The sequence below is a fragment of the Paroedura picta genome, chromosome 1 (assembly GCF_049243985.1).
Source record: "Paroedura picta isolate Pp20150507F chromosome 1, Ppicta_v3.0, whole genome shotgun sequence".
NCBI classification, from domain to species: domain Eukaryota; kingdom Metazoa; phylum Chordata; class Lepidosauria; order Squamata; family Gekkonidae; genus Paroedura; species Paroedura picta.
Genome location: NC_135369.1, coordinates 43,175,890 through 43,188,424, shown reverse-complemented (window position 1 = coordinate 43,188,424; position 12,535 = coordinate 43,175,890). Strand labels below are relative to the sequence as shown.

Here is a 12,535-nt window from a genome sequence, read left to right as displayed (position 1 = left end):
GATGCAGGAGTTCTGGTGATATGAGGTGTTGGTATTGGTAATCTGGTGATATGTGCTGACTGAAAAGTCTAAGACCTCAGTTGAAGCTGAAGTGAATGCAAAGTTCCATACAAAGGACTGAGGCCTGAGAGAGCCCTTGTGGCACAGGGAAATATATAAGCAGCTATACAGAAGCTTAAGAGAGGGCAGACCATGGGGCTTTGTATGTATGGACTCCTCCTGAAGTAAACTGAGGGTCTTTGTGCCAAAGACATTACCAGGCCTTGCCAGTCAATGCTAGTGCATGTAGTGCTTATACCTGTAAGACATATATTGGGGAGTGTTCTAAGGCTGTAAGCTGTAAACTCTTTTGGGGGTAAAGGGAGGAAATCGGGAAGTGCCGTTCACTTTCTTGTTGTGTTTCTTGTTTTTCCTTTATCAGGCATGACTATCCAGTAACCAACCAGGCTAAACAATCATGTATGGGGACAACCAAAGTCAACCAAAACCACCTTAAAGAGTGACAAACTTTGCAGCAGGGTATGACCTTTCGTCAGTCAGAAGTGAGCACTGACTCCTGAACGCTCATGCCCTACTACAAATGTTAGCCTTTAAGGTGCTTCTGGATTCTTGCTCTTTTCTAGTGCTACAGGCAAACTAACACATCTACCCATTTTGATCTAGAACCAAAGTCTCAGTAAGTCACTTTTTTTGCTTCTTGCAACTGTGTGGGAGAATGGGACCAAGTGCATGACAAGCCATCATTTATGATTAGTGGCCTACCTCTCACTTGGCAGATCACAAGCTCAGTAGGCCTAGTAGACTGTTCCTCATTTCTCTCTCCCTTTTTGCCTGTTGGCTGATGACTCCCCCCTTTGCCTCCTTGTTATTTCAACTATTTACATATTTTTAAAAAAATGTGTTTCCCTTATCATAATGTTATTCTGTTGGTCAGCATCTGGGGGAACCCCAGGAGAGGGAATTGGCACATGAGGTGCATCCATCATGATACGAGCTCTAACACAAAGATACTCATGAACTCTTAATGAGCACTATTGTTAAAAATCTGAGAGCTCTATTGCACACTTCTCTCTTGTGTTTCTTTTCGTCTCCACAAAAATGTGACTTTTAACTTTCCATCATTGCAGACATGATGTATATTGTCTTGAAGCAGTTCCAAGTAACTTAACAAACAAACCCCTGATCTCTAAGGAAAGTTGAAAAGGTATTCTTAGAAATAAAACTGCTGGGGACCTTGTGAAAGAGAGGAAGGGAGAGGAATATGTCTTTTCCATGTATATTTAGTGGGACCTAATGATTACTGTACAAATATTTTGAGAACTAGCAGCCAAAGGAGCTGAGGGTTACACGTGAGCCTGAAGCCATTTTAAGTACAGTGTAAGCCTAAGCATCAATTTTTCATAGTTGCATATACTAGTCTCAAATGATTTGTTCCAGCCAGCAATGAAAAGGAATATGATGCCTTCAAGTTGATTTCAAAAGGGGAAAAGGACCAGTGTTGTGGCACAGACCAAAAGGTTGCAGAGGTGCCAGGCTGAAAGGGTGGCCCTTTTTATCCTTTATGTGTTGGATGAAGCCGAAAGCTGCCAGATAGCTTCTTTTCGACAGCTTGGAGTTACTGTTGGGAACAGATCCATGTATGGAAGCAAACGCAGAAAAGCAGAGATAAGCCGCTATCCAGCTATGCAAACCATGTTTAGAGACTCTTGAAGGACAAGCATCCAAACTCTTTTCTTTCTGGTAAATTTAGAGGAGCTATCAGATGAGGTTCTTGTTCTTTTTCAGACCTACGCAGAACTGCTGAGATCTGACGGCGGTAAGTGCTGGGGGGTGAGGGGACTTGCTCACTTTACCTTCCATGAATGTGTCGGTTTCAGCAATATCCAGGGGAAAATCATTTACACGGGAGGCTTTCGTCTGTTTTGTGAGAGAGAAGTTTTGGCTGCGGTTTCTGAACAATTGACATTGAGCAGACTGCTACTGGAAAGGCAGAGAAACTTTCCTGGGGAGGAAGGAGGCAAGTGGAGAAAGGAGGGAGAGATTTCATCACAGATGATTTTCTGTTGGGATTTATGAATTGCCTGGTTCTCATTCATCAACACTAACAAGGTCAGAAACTGGCCATTGTTTTGTCTTTTTGTCGATCAGTTCATTTAAGGTATCTGGTATCTTTTTACTTTCATTTTAAGAAATGTGTATAGCGGAACACTATATGAGTTGACTTGGATAGTTGTAGGGATAACTTTCAGTGAACAGGGATGTTTTCTTTGGCAGCTGAGGGCCTATTTCCTGTGTGAGGATTTTCATATGACTTTAATTGACATTGTGGTATTATACAAGATTGTGCCCCCTCCCCCCTCCCGCCGCATCTGCTTACATCCCTCTGTGGCTGACTTTGCATCTCAGGGAAGACACTGTGCCTCTCCTTTAAAGTAGTACGTATTTAACACAAAGTTAAATATTGCTTATCTAAATACAAAAGTCCAACTAATATAGGACAATAATTCTGCAGAAAAACTGCCTTGAATTAAATCTATAGTCAGGAGTTGTTTTATTTTATGTTTTGAATCTGACTTTTGACTAGTTGCGTTTGCATAGATAAAGGCTGCTAATTTTGGAAAGGCTAAAATCAGGTCGAAAGCAGTTTGGGGTTTTAGATGTGGACCAGGAGGAGGAGGGGCACAAAATCCTATTCCAAATCAGGAAAAACAGTTTCTTTAAGTAATCAGGCCTGGAGTTAAGGAAGCTTGTGGCCATAATTCCTTTCTCTTTGCTGCAGAAATACAATTTGTCCACAAGTTTCTGTTCCATTGTGTCTTCCTTTGGGATGGGCCTTTATGGTGCCAACCAGGTTGAATGATGCATAAATATAATTCAGCAAAAAAAAAGAATTCAGAGCTTCTGTGTCCTTGCTTGGTTCCAAACCATATATGTGTGTATAGAATAATAATAATAATAATAATAATAATAATAATAATAATAATAATAATAATAATAATAATAATAATAACAACTTTATTTTTACAGCCCACCCTTCCCAGCTGGTTTAGGGAGGGTAAAAAGGCATGTACATGTCATAAAGTTACACTGATAAACAGTTAAAATTAAAATGTATTAATTAAATTTAATTAAATAGTCCAGCCGCTTCGTTCTGGTGGCACACCATTTCTTCTGTCACTACCGTTTTCAAATGGAGAAGAGAATACCTCTCACCGCCTTTCTAACAATTGTCTTCCTTACAGGGCTGTTGTAAGACACATCAAAATAGTATATAGGAACCATATTGAATACTGGAAATGCTATTTAAATGCCTAGTGCAGACAAAGCTCTGGCTATTCTGTTGGCTAATTGTGAGTAAAGGGGGAGGGCTTAGATTGGTATAATAAAGTGTGAAAACATAAAAAATAGGCCAGAAGAAAGTTCTAGATTAATTCACAGATGAATTATTTGGCAGTCCAGGTGATAGTTACCATGTATAATGAGAAGTTATGTTTTGCTGATTTCTGTGAGATGACTTCATCTTTCATGTTACAGACTTCAGATTTGTGAGAATTGAAAGACATGAAACTGCTTTATACTGACTCAGACCCTTGGTCCAACAAGGTCAATATTGCCTACTCAGACTTGGCAGCAGCTCTCCGGGGTCTCAGGCAGCGGTGACATTGTTTTGTGGATCACCTAAGCTAGGGGGAGCTGGTATCAGTCTGGTTGTGGCACAAGGTCTTTTCAGTGGTGGCCCCACTTTTCTTGCATTCCATTTCAGGCAAGGTTCGTGAGCTGGTGTCTTCACATGCTTTTAGACAACAATTTTTTATTGTAAGAGCTCTTAATCTGTGAGGTGGGATGGGGTGTCTTTAATAATTTTCACAGCAATGTGATTTGGGGGACCAGTGTGAGCATTGTACCACCGTGTTTTACATTCTTGCTTGTTAGTAGTGTGAAGGCAGTATAGAAATTGTATACCTGCATGATTGCTGCCTGCCTCTGAGGAACTGCATTTCTGTCTGTTCCCCAGTTTAAACTCACCCAAGCGTGAGATCTGCATTTGTACTGTGGCATGTGTGAGAGAGGAAACTGTCTCATTCCTTAGACTTGATTTGTCTCCCTCTTGTCAACTGGTCTCAGCTGTATGAGGAGGTGGTTCAGTCCTGTGAGGTGACTGCACCATACCCCAAGCGGCTCATTTTGAATAATTCATTCCTGTTCTATTTGTCTGGAAATCTAAATACCGGGTCTGTTGCCTTTTGCACAAGATGTGTTTTTATTCCCACCCCCTGTCTATGAGGGGTGCACACGATTTATTTGCATGAATATTTAACAGCAAACACTTCAATTGGAACTAAAGAAGGTATTTGAAACTATGTCAGGTACCATTGCAAAAGGTATTCCATGTAATATTCAAAGGGATTGCAGAGATGGATTCTTAAAGCAATCTGGTTTGTGATCGGTGAATTTTATAGATGGACCTAGGATTTAGGAATGCTCAACTGAGGTGTTACAGTTGGATTAAAGTTCTGTGCCGAAGAAAACTTACTACATTGATATTACCCATTTCACAAATAAGCGACAAAGTAACGTCCTCCTCCAGTACGTGCCGCAGTTCTGTTAATTTTTGTCTCAATGCAGGAAAGAGACGGTGGTCAATTGCCGTCTTCAATCCATTTAAAACCACATTGTACCTAAATCTGGAACCATCTCTGGACTCAGGTGCCACTTTAGGCAATCCTGTCGTGATACGGTACTTTGACAGCAATCTCAAAACTGTATTTGCTGGAATGACAAAGAAGGTTCAGTTGGCCTAGTCTCGCAAATTAAACCTTCCCAGAGAGAAACACAGCAACATGTTGCATGACTGGTCACCCAGCCCTCACCATATTGCTCCCTTGCTAAATATCATTGATCTCAATGAGGTTTAGAGTCAAATGTGGATATTTAGGATTGCAGCCAGAATTGAAGTTCATATTGATGAGTCCGGTTTCTATAGTTGTAAATTAGGAACTGATGGGAGGGAATCTAAGGATGCAACAAGACTTTCTGATCTGTCTTGAATAACAGCTTCCCAGGCCTCAATTTTTGTGAGTACAAAAGGCCGGGGGAGGGGGCAGGGCCCTTTCCAGACCTATTTTGGCTTTTGGGGCAGAATTCATTGGGACCAGGCCTGGCAAGGGTTGCCAGCTCCAGGATGGAAAATTCCTGGAGATTTTGGAGTAGAGTATAACTGCTCTTCAGAAGACATAGATCAGTTCCTCTGGAGGAAATGGCTGCTCTGGAAGATGGACCTTAAAACACTATACCATACGGAGGTTCCTTCCATTCCCAAGCCTTATCTTCCCAAGGGTCCACATTTGAATCTCCAGGGATTTCTCAACTTTTATGTGGCAACCCTACTGGGAACTGATCTTTGTAGTTGAGAGATCTCTTGTGATCCCTAGGAGAGAAGAAAGCAGAAAAGGGGAGAGGCTATAGGGGCTTTCAGGAAAGGGAAAGAGGAAAGGAGGAAATGAGATGCCTACATACATACATACATACATACATACATACATACATACATACATACATACATACATACATACATACATACATACTCACATTGAATAAACATAAGTCCGGAGACAGGAACTTCTACCGATCCCACTAATTTGACATCTGAAGGCAGCGCTTTAATCATTCACCTCTCTCACTTCTCTCAAAGCTTGGCCTAGTGTTCCCTGCCACAAAGGAAGAAGGGCTCCACTATATAGGAGGGGTTTCCTTTGTGCAGCCTCTTTCTCCCTGCAAGAGTAGCAGTGTCTTCTAAAGTTCCTTCTACTAGATCTATAATAGCGGCGTAGGAGTTCTGTCCTCCTTTCCCTCAGCCTGCCCTGCTCCATGCTGCTAACAGATAATAAAAGCAGAGCTCCAAACTTTAAACTGTCACAACAGCCATTAGAAAAATATACAAAACTCCATCCAACGGCACATCTATAAAACCAGCAACTAACAAAAATATCTTTATAATCCTGTTTTAAAAATTTTTTTAAATACGATTGTTGAAAATTTTTTGTTCTTGGACTCTTCTTGGCATCAGTGTGGGAAGGGAAGTATTCTGCTGCATTGCGAAGATTATGAAAGAGGTCTGAATCCACCTCCCTCCCTAATGCATAAATTCACAGGAGTCAGGGAGGACGATGGGGATTCCTTTTCTCTCATCAGCTCAGGAGCATTTCATTCCCAAGAGGTGTATGGGTGTCCTTTGCTCTAGCCTTCCTTGAAAGTCTTAAGCGTAATGTGTGGTTGTGAATTTACAGTACATGAATTTCATCTGCATGTGTAAAATTCAGTCTGTAAAATGCATATTCAAAGTTCAGCCTTTAAACTACAGGCTAGATTTAATGAGAGACCCACAGTTAATATGATAAATCATGCAAACAGTGAAAATAGGTTTGGGATTTCAGTCTGTGGATTCCACACTGATATTGGCTACAGTGAAGACATATGCCGCCATCTTGAAAAGGATATTTGCATGCAAAAGCAACCTCTGCATGTGCCGCTGATATGGAATTTATTATTTACCATTACATTGATGCCCCCATGAATTGACTAGATCAGTATTCTCTAATGTGGTACCTACTCATGGGTAACATGGCACTTGCTTGTGGGTTTCGTAACACTCATTTGTTTCTTTTTCACAGCACACATAGCTTCTTCTAGCTGTCTTCCACTTCACTAGAGTAGGAAGCAGATCCTTCATGTCTGCAGGCATAGACTACCTGCATTATACAAGGATGCCTGACAAGGTGACTAGCCCTAGCCCTACAGGTCATTTTGTGATTGGCCATAGGCCCCATGGTGGTCACTTGGTGGTGGTGTCTACTCCCCATTCTCAAAATTCAAAAAGTGCTCACAGACATTTGGAGCCACTGGAGTAGAGGTATCTTTTGATATCAATAGAAATGTACAGTCAGATATGAACCATTAATTATTGCAGGTCAACTAGGGCTGAATCTGCATGGAGCTTTTATTCCAATCCCAGGTCGATTCAGTCCCTGCCGTCTACACTGAATGCGATTTCCATTTTGATTTTGGGCAATTTAAATTTTTTATCTGCAACAAGCATGATTGATCTGGAGTGACCCTACCTTCCCCCTGCGATATCCTGGAGTGGATATAACACTCAGTTTTTGAAAAATCACCATGAGTAAAGGTGCAGCTCTCTGCTTTTCTTGAACTAACTTGCTGCTGAGCCTCCAACATTGTAGAAAAGCCCTAATTGGCCAGGGTGTCAGTTCAAAGGCTTCCTCGTTCCCAGGTTGCAAAACTTCCCTTAAAGGGGAAGCCCTAACTTCTCTTGGCAGAAGCTCCAGAAGTCCTAACTTATCTTGGCAGAGATTTGCCTCTTGGATTTATTCCCCCTCCTCTGCTGTCTCCAATCGTCTCCCTCCCACCCCCCACCGCCACTCAATAAAAGAAAGAAAGAGGCTCCTGCTGCCCGCCACCCTCCTTCTGAGCTTCCCTAATCATGTGCAGAACACTTTTCTATTTCAGTGGGGAGGGGGTGGGATAGAGAAAGATCTGAGTTCAAATCCATTTGAATTCAGCAGGATCCACAATGGACTTAACAAAGTAAGTACAGAATCAGCCTAGTTGTGCACAACCAAAGCTGGATCAGCATTATCAAGTATGAAAAGATGTCTAAGTATGTTTCTTTCACATCCCCAAATACTTAACAACTCTTGCTCTTTTTCACATCACATGTTTAGTCAATACTGAAGTAGCTTTAGCTGCAGTGCACAAAATCAGATAAAATGACACCATCCTTAAGAGAAATACCATCTGGTGGCCATACGCATCCTGAGCACTAGAAGGGCAAGATATACATTTTAATATTATTATATAAAATCACAATGGGTCATCCATTGATCTGTGAGTTGTTTGTCACAAGCACCAACCATGAACAAGAATTCAGTCTTCTTGCTTTGTGTAGTTTTGAATGGATTCTTTTCTTTTGAACAGCTTTGTGGAAACCATTCCAAGCTGATGCAACCCATTGCTTTGGTTTTGGCTTTTTGCTTTTGAAACAGACCTCAGGCCAAGGACAGAGGATCCCTGATAAGGAAGTCCACCACAACCCCTCTGGGGAGGGATGCTGCTATTCACATAGCTAGCAAAAGAAACACTGATGAAATGCAAGACATCTCTGGAAAAGAATTTTTTGCACACCAACTTGTGACTCAGAACAAGCCTGCTGCACATCTTCTTTCCTGAAAAAAGAATCTGATATTTATGTCATAAATCCCCCAAAGCCAAATGGCTTTAAAAATGCTCCCATCCCTTTAAGACTTGACAGTTTTGTTGAGTTTCTAAACCTATTTAGGGACAACCCCTCAGAGATTTCTAAAACATTTAAGATGTGCTTTTGAGAATGTTTTTGTAACTATTTGCAAGGAGAGTCAAGAGAAACCTGAATATATAAATATACATATCTCTCTCTCCTCACTGACCTTCCCCACCACGACCCTAGTTTAACAAATTGGTATAATCCACCTGTAGTGAAGCAGGCCTCGCAAATAGTCAAAAATGATGGGATTAAACATTGCACTCCGGTCGACATTCTGAAAAGGACAGCATGCAAGCAACGCTAAGATCTGCAGTATGTAAAATGCATATTTAAAGAATATATGTGGCATTCCAAAACAAATGTGATCTCTGTGAGAGGGTGTCTGCTATTTTCGTGTCCATTTTCGATCCCACTAAGTATAGTTCAAATAGGTTCACAGCCAGAAATCCTCCCATTGATGGCTCATTATCCTTAATTGCAGCACAAATTCCATAAGAAAAGTATGCTTTCTGATATTTCATTTACGTACAGGGGTTCTTTTAATGCCAAAATGAATTAAAGATGCAATCCTAGAAACACAGATCTGGAAATAAACCTCATTTAACACAATAGGACTTACTTTAGAGCAAATATGCACAGGCTAAAGGGGTAAAACACTTCCAATTTATTGTAATTTCAGTTACCCCCACTTTCCCTGAACCTCACTGGATAATCATAGGCTAGTCATTTTCTCTCAGCCTAATCTATCCCTCAGGAGTAAAATAGGGGAGAATTGTGCATTCCACTCAGAGCATGTACATAAGCACTTCCCCATGTAGAAGAAGAATTGGTTCTTATATCCTGCTTTTCTCTACCAGGAGGACTCTCAAAGTGGTTTACAATCTTCTTCCCTTTCCTCTTCCCACAACACTCTGTAAGGTAGGTGATGCTGAGAGAGCCCTCATATTACTCCTTAGTCAGAACAGCCTGATCAGTGCTGTAGAGCAGTGGCTCCCAACCTTTCTGAGGCTGGGGACCGGCAGGGCATCGGGCCGCGCCCGCGTGGGCCATGCCCGCACATCGGGCCGCACCCGCAGGCCGCGCCCACGCATTGCGCATGCGCAAATGCGCCGTGCGCGGCCGAATCGCGGCCTGGCCCTGATTCCCTCTCCCCGCCCTCCCACAGTAAGCAGCTTCCCGGGCCGCAAGCTTGCGGCCTGGGAAGTTTTTTACTGCGGGGGGGTGGGGAGAGGGAGCCGCGGCCCGGCACCGGGCCGCAGCCCGCAGGTTGGGGACCACTGCTGTAGAGCAGGGGTAGTCAACCTGTGGTCCTTCAGATGTCCATGAACTACTATTCCCATGAGCCCCTGGACATCTGGAGGACCACAGGTTGACTACCCCTGCTGTAGAGAGCCCAAGGTCAACCAGTTGGTTGCATGTGGAGGAAGAGCTGGGAATCGCACCCAGCTCACCAGATTAGAAGTCTAAGGTCCTAACCACTACACCAAGCTGACTCTATTCTGTAGATCAGAATAGAAATCTACTAAATAAATAAAGGTATCCCAGTCCCATCAGATCTCAGGAAGCAAGGTGAGTCAGCCCTGGTTGGGATTTGGATGGGATACCACCAAGGAAGTCCAAGATTGTTACACAGAGGCATATTCCTTTGAAATAGTCTTAATTATTATAGGACTAGGCAAACTTTTGAGGTTTGCAAAAATCTTGGGGTGGTATTTTACCAACTTTTTACTGTTTCACTTTATCTATTAAAACTATCAGAAAATCCTGCAGATTAAAATCATTTATGTTTCTATTTATGTTTCTATTTATTTATTTCATTTACAAGATATTTATTTACATTAAACAAACTCAAGGCAGTATCTTATCTATACAATAAAGTATAGATAAAATATATAAAATAAAATACATCAATAAACCATAGATTTTACAAAAGGACAGGTCACTCGCTACCTAATTATCAGCCAGGAAGGGCTAATAAGTCCTCTCCACCTCCAACTTTCTGCCAGTTTCAGAAATCTGCTGGGTGGAAGAGAAGATAACCTCAGAACATGTCCTGCTGCCAGTAAGTTACCCTGGCCTCCTGGCCTCTTTCAACTCAGAGGACGGGGGGGGGGGGTGACCTGCCTCCTGGGGCAACCTCTGTGTGCCTTCCGCTGTCTGCCTCCAACTTCCTGCCAGTATCAGAAATTTGTTAGGTGAAAGAGGAGCCAACCTCAGAGCATGCCCTGCTGCTAGTAAGTTGCCTTGGCCTCCTGCCACTTTCAACTCAGAGGGCATGGGCAGGGGGTGGAGAAAGCTGCCTCCTGGCACAGTCTCTGGGCACCTTCTGAAGGCAGGGAGGCTGCGGGAGGACCAGAAATGGCTCCTGCCAGCCCTTTGAAAGCCAGGGCAGCCAGGAAAAGCTTCTGCCCTGGGAATGTTTACTCATGAGTAAGTTATGTGAAGTTTGCAATTTGCAATCTGAGAAAAGAGAAATGCTTGGGGGGCGACCATCACAGGCAATTGCAGCAGGGGAAATCATGCTGTGAGTGGGACCGGGAAGATGTAGACTTTGCCTTTCTATATGGGTACCACCTTGGTCTCGCCAGGGATCAAGGTTGCTCCCGAAATGGTCCCCTGCCAGCCCTGTGGAGGGCAGGGCACCCAGGAGAAGCCCTCTCTCCTTCCCTTCTTCCCCCTCCCTCTACCACCCAGATCTCTTTTCTACTTGTATGACTACTAAAAGAGGTGTCTCAGGGTGTATAGCTCATTTTATTGCCACATTCTTGGCCAAACACACCTTTGTTTTTATTAATAAGCAAGGCAAGTGGAAGTGCTGTTCCCAAAAGCAATACATATACCATAGACTATTTAAATGACACATCCTGGCTGTACAGGTATAAACGGGGTAAACTGCAAGTAGCAGTGCATATACATCAAAAATGTTTGAATTAATTTTGGATCTGAATTTGGGGAGGGCATTATTTTTCTTATCTTGTTTGGGACTGTCCTTACTACTTACAGATTTTGTTCATTTTTTTAAGAGGGGTCCAAAAATGTGGGACAGTTTTACCCATTGCTCTCCATTCCCCCATCCCTCTGAGGTAGTAGGAATGAGGAGGAAGGAAGGAGGAAAAAGGAAGATTGTCTTGCAAACAGTTGTTCAATGGAGTCTCTCTCCCTTTACATTTTAAAGTGCCATTGTTTCCTCCTTTCTCTTTTGGCTCATAGTCCCAAAACACTTAAGGAGATAAATTTTCATTACTTCAGGGTGTTTAGGCTATTTTGGATATCCCCAAGCCAACCTGAAACAGCTAATTTCCTGTTGCTTTCTAGAGCACATCCGATCTGTAAGTGATCTTTGCTTGAAATTCAGGTCACTCTAATGACCTGACCATGACCCTAGAGAGTATATTCCTTCACTAGTTCATTCACTGTGCAGGTACAAAAAACTACTACAACCTACAAAACATTTTGGCTCATTGGCCAAGGCATAATATACTTGTGACCTCATAACACACAAAGCAAATGATGCAGGAGAGCCTGTAGAATGGCTATCCAGGGAACCACTATGTTGGTCCCACAAATGGTACAGTCACAAAGCTCCCATGCCATGTGTGAACTTTGAAAGAAATATCAGGGTGATAGCCAGTGAGAGACTCAATTCACAGTAAAGAATCACTTTCATCACGGGAAAGTCTACAGCAGTGGTCCCCAATCCCCGGTCCGGAGACTGGTACCGGTCCGTGGATCAGTTGGTACCAGGCCGCGGCTCCTCCTCGTCCTCCTCCCTGACTGCTGCCTCAGGGGCTGCCCTGCCACTCTGCTACCGGCTCACCTTTGGTGCTCTCCAGCGGCCGCCATGGCTGGGGCTCCCCCTCGGCATGGCACTGTGCAGCTGCTGCTGGCAGCGCCCCCCAGTGAGCGGCGGGAAGTCAGGGGCGCCAGCGGGAAAGCAAGCAGAGCGGGGGCTCAGGCGGTGGCAGCGACGTCCCTCGGCAAAAGACTACCCCCCCCGTGCCACAATTAAATTGTCAAGCGTTGACTGGTCCTTGGTGATAAAAAGATTGGGGACCACTGGTCTACAGCATTTTTTGTGGTCACAGCATCCGTGTGTAATAAAATGGTCTATCCTGTTGAATGCCCAGTGTTTAAAAAATAGATTTTCTGTGTCCTTTCACTGTAAACCTATGGGTAGAATGGGGACTTTTGATTGTGATTATGATAAATTAATTAGAT

General features: G+C 43.1%; 1 protein-coding gene across 2 annotated transcripts in view; it reads left to right on the top strand.

Moving 5' to 3' along the window:
- The first annotated feature begins 1,685 nt into the window (after positions 1–1,685).
- SLC8A1 (solute carrier family 8 member A1) overlaps positions 1,686–12,535 on the top strand; it is a 348,714-nt gene continuing 337,864 nt past the window's right edge. The window contains exon 1 of one of the 2 annotated variants that reach the window (XM_077335808.1): positions 1,686–1,816. The gene's annotated coding sequence lies outside the window, so the exon portion shown is untranslated. Of the gene's footprint in view, positions 1,817–1,874; positions 2,110–12,535 lie in introns of those variants that run through there. The other variant, XM_077335814.1, reaches the window with a different exon arrangement.